At 33.7% G+C, this 8,895-nt stretch overlaps 1 pseudogene; it reads left to right on the top strand.

The window, feature by feature from the left end:
* The first annotated feature begins 4,669 nt into the window (after window positions 1–4,669).
* On the top strand, window positions 4,670–8,228 carry LOC119533063 (annotated as a pseudogene).
* The last annotated feature ends 667 nt before the right edge of the window (window positions 8,229–8,895 follow it).

The raw sequence follows: 8,895 nt of genomic DNA on the forward strand, positions 1-8,895 counted from the left end.
TTTTATTTTCATCCAGCCTGTATCACAATATTTTAATTGAATTTATTGTACAGAGTTTACAGTCATCTTTGTTAATCCAATCTGCCAATCTTTGCTTTTTAATTTGTTTGTTTAGACAATATATATTTAATGTGATAAGCAATAGGTTAGGCTTTAAGTCTTCTATTTAACATTCTTTTGTTTGTTCATTCTCTCTCTTTTTCACTTCTCTATTTTTATTCTCTGCCTTTCTGTGGGTTACTTGAATACATTTAATGTATGGTGAAAATATATATTAATCCCATACCCCAAATCAATCATTCTAATATTAATGATCTTTTTGCTAGTTGTTCTTTCTAACATTCATTTTCTATCCCTGAGCCCAGTTACTGATGGACCGCATAGTTATCAAATGAATGTATAGAATGATTTCATCAATAGTTTTCTATACATGTGAATGTAAAACAGCCTAATTTTAGAAACATTTTGGTTCAAAAATTTGTAATTTAAAAATTTTTGACATTAAGATATGTTTATTTTAGATTTAAAATATGTAAGTTCACTATACTGCATTTTATTAAAGGAATAACTTAACTCAGTTAATAAACACTAATTTTGTACAAACACATTATGTAAGACCAAATGTGCTCAGAAATCATCAGGCTTGAAGATGATTAGAAGTCTTGATTGATGCTTAAGGAAAGATTGGAGGCCAAATTAAGTTGTGAGTGACACAGTTTTACATGACTTCCTGCCTTCTTCACTCTCTTCCTTGGTATCACTCTTGTATTCAAACCTCTGTCTGTCTCTAGGCTTGTGTTGAGTATGCTATTTTAAAATTCTTTTAGAGACCTTGCAAGACCTATGATAATTATTACAATATATCCTAGATATTTCAAAGGGATCTTAATTTCAATAATTATTTTCCTTCCTATCTGAATAAACCATCAACTTTCTCAAAACAGTTTGATTTTACTAAATGTCTCTTGGAGTATTTTTTCATGTGAAAATTCACAAAAGAGTCATTTTACTGGTGTTCTAATATTTTATTATTAAATGAACTATCATCTGAATTGGGTCCATTATCAGGAAAATTGGACTAGCAGCTGTTTTTGTTTTGTTTTGTTTTGTTTGTTTATTCAAGGAACTTGGAATATATCAGATGAGTAAACAGGGTCTTTATGCTAGGCTCATAATTTAGTTCAACTCATATAATATGATTGATTAGCATATATTCTCAACATGAAAGGAACATTATGTACAAGGTGAAGTATGGAGACTCAGAGTTTAATATCTGGAGCCAGAAAGAACTCTTTATCAAAGTCTAGTTGTTTGATCATGAACATAAACCATAAAGTTCCATTTTAATTCTTGGCATAGATAATTGTAAATACTCCTCATTTGGTTTTATAGTTGATTCTATTACTACAATTTTAGAGAATTTGTGTACCCTCCCCAGAGTTGTTGAGCAATATGGCTAGGTAGAGGTTGTATCCAGGCTCCCCTACTTTGCAGTTCAGTTTTTCTAGTCTGTTCTGCCTGGTCTCTGATAGCAGGAATGCAGTTCTGTCTGAAACAGTTAATGAAGCACAATGTTTGTTTCTCTCATCAGCTGGGGCCACCTATTGAGGTGGGAGAGAGAGAAAAATTGGTGATTTTCTGTCTCACACTATTTGTGGTCCTGGCAAGAGCTTTATTGTTGAGAAGGCATGCTCTGAGTTACTTTTTCCTTAGAAGAACAGAAGTTTGGAAGGCCCAGTGGCCTACCTCCAGTCTCTGAATGTCCTCAAAGTCTGTCTGATGCATATGACTTTAAGATTGGATTCCCAATTGCCTTTAGCATTGTGTTCCCCAAACATTTTAACTCTTTTTGCATGGCTTTCCTTACTCTTATTTATTTTAATCTACCAAGTATTGAAAATTAGGTGACAAATTTATGATATAACATGAGTAAAATGATTCTATTACACCATGATTACACCTAAAACATAAGGATGGACTGGACACATTATATTTTACATAAACATATTTCTTTTTTCCCAATGCTGAAACTTTTTAATAGGTCAAGGCTTTCCTGATGGCTCCTTTTAATTCATAAAAAAATATTATTAAGTGCTCCTCCTTAATGCCTCATTTAAGTATGCTTCTCTCAGGAGCTTCCTCTAATTCTTCTGGACTAACAAACTATACTTGAATGCATTTATGATTCCATCTAGAGATTTATGCATGAGAATCTTTAGGTTCATTGCAAATAGGCTTGTAGAGTGTTAAACTTTACAGAAGTCCTCACATGTCCTGTTTGCAATTTTCTTGCCCCATGTGCCTCATCCAAGTGGATGCATGTTGGAAAGGACACTAACATTATTGTTTTGGTGCCTGACACTTAAATGGATATGAAATTTCACTTTAAGTACAAGGGGAATTCATTTCTCACTCTTTGCATTTAATTTGCTCATCTCTAGGGCAATGCAATCCCAAACAACCTACAAAAAGGTATAAATTGTCATAAATTTGCAAACTGATTTTGACATTCATATGGACATGCAGTGCATCTAGATTATACCTCAGATGTTAAAATAGAACAAATTGGGAGAATTTATACTACATGATATCAAGGTCTATTTTTAAACCACAGAGACCAAAATTATGTGATATTTAATGAAGATGGATAAGCAGTCAATGAAACAAGACTAGAAAATATAGTGGCGGAAATGCCCAACTTATGCTCAACTAATCTCATCAGATTTCTGTAGGTAAGTCAAAGGAGAGAGAAAAGTCTTCTCAATAAATGGTGCTGGGACAACTGGTCATCCATAAGGACAAAAAAGGATAGATTGAACTTGACTCTACCTCATACATTGTACAAAATTAATTAAAAAATGAATCTTAGACATATTTAAAGTGGAAAATAAAAACATATTTAGAATAAAAAGGGGTATAAAATATTTTTGACCTTGATATAGGTAAAACGTCCATTCCAAAAGCATGATACTTTTCAAAAAAAAAAAAAAAAGATAAATTGGAATTCATTAAAATTAAAGTTAAAACTTTTATAGCAAAAGTTGAAATTATCAGAAATGAATTCAGGATCCAGTTGGTAATGTTCCAGATGTACATGAGGCCCTCGGATACATTTCTAAGGAGTATCCAGGTGTATTTGAAGAGGGAGGATAGTATGAGATATGAACAGCTCTCTCCTTTTATTAATACAGGTGAACTTGAGCAAAGAGTAGTCAATCTCAAGCATTATGGAGAAGTGGACAAGTTAAACACAAGGCTTTTATATCCTTCTTTCAAAAGTGCTAGAATCTTACATTTTCCTAGGGTTACTTAAATTTCAAAGCCTAGAAGCAAGATTTAAATTTAGAATTAAACAAATCTTTCACTGAAGGAAAGACACAGAATCCTCTTCTGTTGCTCTCTAGTTGTTTCAGCTAGTTTGTAACCTCTAGAAGATTCAGTGACCTTTTCTGAATTACATAGCTCATAAAACTTATTTAAAAATATGCATTATTGTGAGGATTAACTGATATAGGAAACAAAGTGCTTAATATTTTCCCAGTACATTGTTGTTATTATTATAATTACTTTCTCTAGGTAGGTTTATCTGAACCAGACAGGTACTCTAAAGTACTGATTTCCCAATTTTGAACATTGAGAAAATCTTTAATGTATGGATTTTTGCATGGAAGAGAGAAAGAAAGGCTAATGAACTTCAGAAGTGCATTGGTGCTGAGGGTTTACAACCCACACCAAGGCAGTGGAATAGGAGAAAGAACCACATAGCTAATAACATAAAGCCTTGCTACATTTTTTTCTTGCAATTTTATTGAGATATATTCACATATCATAGTCATTCAAAGTGCACAATCAATTGCTCATAGTGTTGTATAGTTGTGCATTCATCACTAAAATAAATTTTTGAACATTTATATTACTCCAAAAAATTAATAAAAGTAAAAATAAGAATAAACATAAAAGTAAACAAGAAAACCCAAAACAACCCAACCCCCCATCACTCCTCCTATTATTCATTAGTGTTTTGTCTCCATTTTTCTACTCATCTCTCCATACACTGGATAAAGTAAGTGTGAACCACAAGGTTACCAGAATAAAACAGCCACACCATATAAGCTATATAGTTATACAATCAATTTCAGGAATGAAGGCTACTGGGTTTCAATTCATCAGTTTCAGGTACTTCCTTCTAGCTATTCTAATGCACTAAAAACTAAACAGAGATAACTGTAAAATGCATAAGAATTACCTTCAGAATGACATATCAACTCCATTAGAAATCTCTCAGCCTCTGAAACTTTACTTTGTTTTATTTCTCTTCCCTCTTTTGGTCAAGAAGACTTTATCAATCCCATGAGGCTGGGTGCATGTTTATCCCTAGGAGTCATGCCCCACTTAGCTAGATTTACACCCTTGGAATTCATATCCCATGTGCAGGGTTGGACAGTGAGTCCACCTACCAAGTTATGTTAGAGAGAGTGGCCACATCTGAGCAATGAAAAAGGTTCTCTGGGGTGGAAGTGGGGCAAGATGATGGAGTGGTGATGTGTAGAATTTTGTCTCTTCTCTAGAGCAGCTGGCAGTTACCCAAGAACTATATGAAACTGTTTTTTGGGTCTCCAGTAACCAGTCACAAATTGGACACAAGTTTGGAATCAGGTGAAAAGGTTACATGGTAGTGAACATTGTAAGTTCCCTGGACCAGGGGTCTGGCACCCCTCCCCACCCAGACTCCACAGACTGTCTTGCTGCTGGCTCCCTGAAAGGGGAAAAAAAAAAATAAAAAACAACAATCTGCTGAGGACAAGAAGGGGAGTTCAACCCAGCCTCAACTACAGAATTAATTAACAAATTAATTGACTAATTTTTGGAGCTGGGGGTGCTAAAGAAGGGCTGGGCTCTGTATGTATGTATATGTGTGTGTATATATATATATATATAGTAATGCAAATATATATATATATATATAAATGACTGTGGTGGTAATAAACCCTCACCAGGTCATAATGAGAAATTACTGAATATATGTAAAACATATAATAAAGTGCCTAGAATATATTATTGCTTAATTTGTGTTATTTAAAATTTTTACTCTAAATTAATAAAGAAATTAAGCCCTATAAGCCCTAGACTTTAACTTTCACAGTCTGTTCTTTATCATGGATGTGATAAATAGTTAAAGCATCTGAAAAAGCAGATACATTTGCCAATTTTGGAATCCCATATTTTCCATGTCCTCTCATGAACTTATTCATAATTTACCTCTTAACAGTTTTTTTTTTCCTTTTTCAGTTTTCTTCATTTTCTTCTTAATTTTTCTTCTCTTATGTGATACTTTTTTCTTCTTTCAAAGTGTAGTTGATGTATGTTTGCAAAGAGCCCTATAAAGATCTTTCTCTAGGGATTTAATTTGTAAGTAAAAGGGAATTTTGGAAAAGAAACTTTGAGAGGAAATACATGTACTTAAAATTGTCTCCAAAACCCTGCATATATTTGCATGTGTCTATCTACAGGTGCATGTGTGTGTGTATGACAGAGTGGAGGGGGAAGGCAGAAAGGAGAGAAAGTATTCGCATATAGTTCAGGGAGATTATAAGCTTTAGAAAGAGGCCAAAATTGAAATGATATGACGATGTTTCCAGGAAATATTTCAGCATGATTTTCCTTTTAAGAGGATTCCCTCTAACTATTCTCTGAGTGAGAATTCAAGGCTCTTTTCTTACATTAGTGTATGATTTCCCAACTGATGTGGTATTATTTTTGTCACAACATGACTGGACTCAAACGTTAAGAGATCCTGAAGCTTGCACCAATATTAGGGAAGTATTCTAAACTAAGAATTTGGTTTTCTATGGTTTTAGGTCTCCAGTTTTTCTAGAATATTTTCTATAGTTTTAATTCAAATTTATTCCTAGACACCTTATTTCCTTAAACTCACCAGGTTAATTGACACACACAGAGCACAGTTTGGCATAGTCTCAATTTATGAAGATGTGCTTTAACATATATTTTGGGCCCAGAATAAACTTATACCAATATCCATGGGGTTTTTTCCTTATACTTAATATTTGTCTAACTTGAGTAAAACAACAGGCAGACCAATTAATTTATGACAATGATGGAATCCCATTTTATTACACAACTGTTGTCCTCAGCAAAACATTTTCAGGGAAACTCAACTTCATTTAAGTTAGAATCTTAAGCACTTATTATAGCATACTCTTTACATACTCTTCATTCCTTTTTTCTTGGTAGAAGATAAATGACCTAGTATCATTTTTTCCATATGTTAGGTGGAAAAGAAATCTCAGATAGATCTTTCTGAATGTCTGCAGTCCTCTAAATGTATGTGCAAATAAGCAGGTATTCTTTCATTTCATTAATTCATTCAACATGACAACAGATAACAATATCTTTCTAATTTGTTTCTAATATCAGCCTCAAAATTGCACCTTTAACAAAATTAAGTGAAAGTTGAGGCTTTTATTTAATAATATTCCATGTCTCTATATTTAGAGACCTAGCAATTGCTAGTGTTGATTCCCAGTAAAGATCCTGAACCTCAACCAAACATAAGATGTAGACACATTGAAATTTTCAGCAACTAATTCAGATTATTTCTCAGTTATGATTAAGAGCCTTGGTGTGTGTTTTTTTAATATCAAGAATAAATATTTCATTTCAATGGATATATTCAATTCTAGGGTAATTTGGGAAATACAGATAAATTATATGTAGCAAAGAGAAGGTGAGAGGGTTGCTTATAGTTAAAGGTATTAGTTGCAGATTGGAGAAAATCCCCATTTATTTATTTATAACCCAGCTGGAAAACAGATGGGTGCATTTGGCCTGTGGAGAATGCAGCATAGATGTGAAGAGATGGAAACTGGCATCCAATACAGGTTCAAATCTTAGATCTGCAACTGTATAACTTAATGCTTTCATGTAATTAATTGAACCCTCATATGCCTCTAATGCTCCATATATAAAATGAGCATAAGAATAGTAAATCTTACTCATGGGTGGTTATGGGATTTAATACATGTAAAATAATTATAAAATACTAGGAATAATTGATACTCCTTAAGTATCATTTGACATGATAAAAATGCCCTAATCCAAAAAGTTTTTTAATGATTATGCCATGTAATAAATCCACTATGACCTGCATCATTTTTCAACTTATAAATCACACACCAAAATTAATAATGCTGCTTAATGTTTGATGCTATGTTCTATATTGTTTCAGATAAATTAAGCTTCTAGTGTGTACTCTGGACTCACATTGCCCTTATGGAAAATAGAACAATGTCAATGAATTTGTCTTCTTGAGGCTGTGGGAGAATAAGCAAATGGAGCTATTCTTCTGTTTCTTGTTCCTGCTCTGTTACTTGGCAGTCTTAATGGGAAACTTCATCATCTTACTCACAATCACCTCCAGCAATCTAATTGAATAACCAATATACTACTTTCTCTGCCATCTCTCCTTCATGGATATCTCCTTCACCACAATTGTAGTTCCCTGGCTGTTCAGAGACTTAGCCTCAGAGAGAAAAATCATTTCCTATAACAACTGTTTAACCCAACTCTTCACCTTCCACTTGCTGGCAGCTGTAGAAATATTAATCTTGGTGTCTATGGCTTTTGACTGCTATGTTGCCATTGTCAAGCCCCTGCACTACATAGTCATAATGAACCAGAAGAGGTGCAACATGCTGATCATCATGGCCTGGGGTGTGGGGTTTTGGCACTCAATTGCTCTACTGCTCATGGTCCTCAATTTACCTTTCTGTGGCCCTAATCAGATCAATCATTACATGTGTGATGTGAAGCCTCTTCTGAGACTGGTCTGCAGAGATATTCATATTGCTAGTATCTTCATTATTGCCAATTCAAGGTTGTCAGGAGCTTTAATTTTTCCTGTCCTGACAACTTCTTACATACTTATACTGTACAATCTTAGGGTACACACCCCTGTAGCATGATGCAAAGCTCTATCAACTTCTAGGTCTCCCATAATGGTTTTAGCCTTGTTTTTTGTGCCTTGTCCCTATATCTATGTTATTCCTGCTGAAAGTGAGATCAAAGACAAGGAAAGCCCTGTGTTTTACACTGTTATTATCCCCACACTGAATCCTTTCATCTATATACTGAGAAATATGGAAATAAAAATTGCCTTGAGAAAGGTGTATTCTCAAATGACATATTTAGAATTAGAGTTAATAAGATGATATTCATTTTGATTCCCATCCTATATCCCTGGTTTAGTTATTAAGGTCAGTGAAGAATGAAGTGAGCTTTCTTTGGGAATTGGACTAAATGACTTCTGACATAAAAGCCCAAAATACAAATTACTGTTATTCATATAGCAACATGCTCTTTATTGGGTCCAAATTAACCTGGGTGTGTCCTCTTGTAATTGAAGAATATAAGAAATATCTCTTTAAAATTCATCATTAATCTTGCCGGTCCCCCTTCAAAAATTTACAAGACTATTTTCCTATGAATAAAATCCAAACTTCTCCCTTGTTAACTAGAAATATCATCAATTTGGCTCATGCCTTGTTTGCTAATCTTAGAAATCTCCAGTCTCACCTCTAGCTTTTTTTTTCTCTTTTTCTGCTGTCTCTTTACTTAGTATACCATACATTATTCTGCATATAAAAATTATGTTTAGAGTTTACTGTCTAAAAAATGTACACACCTCAATTGAAAATACTTCAGCAAATCCTAATCTTTTTGCTTTTGTTGGGTCTTGCCTCAGGGATAATGACCGCTGAGTGATCAGGGTATGGTTTCTGAGGTTTGTGTGGCTGTACCAATTTCTTAAAATAATACAACAATGAAGTTTACTACATCAATTGATGATTTTTTCTTCAAAAGATTTCTGTAGCATGT

The sequence above is a fragment of the Choloepus didactylus genome, chromosome 4, assembly GCF_015220235.1.
Source record: "Choloepus didactylus isolate mChoDid1 chromosome 4, mChoDid1.pri, whole genome shotgun sequence".
NCBI lineage: Eukaryota > Metazoa > Chordata > Mammalia > Pilosa > Megalonychidae > Choloepus > Choloepus didactylus.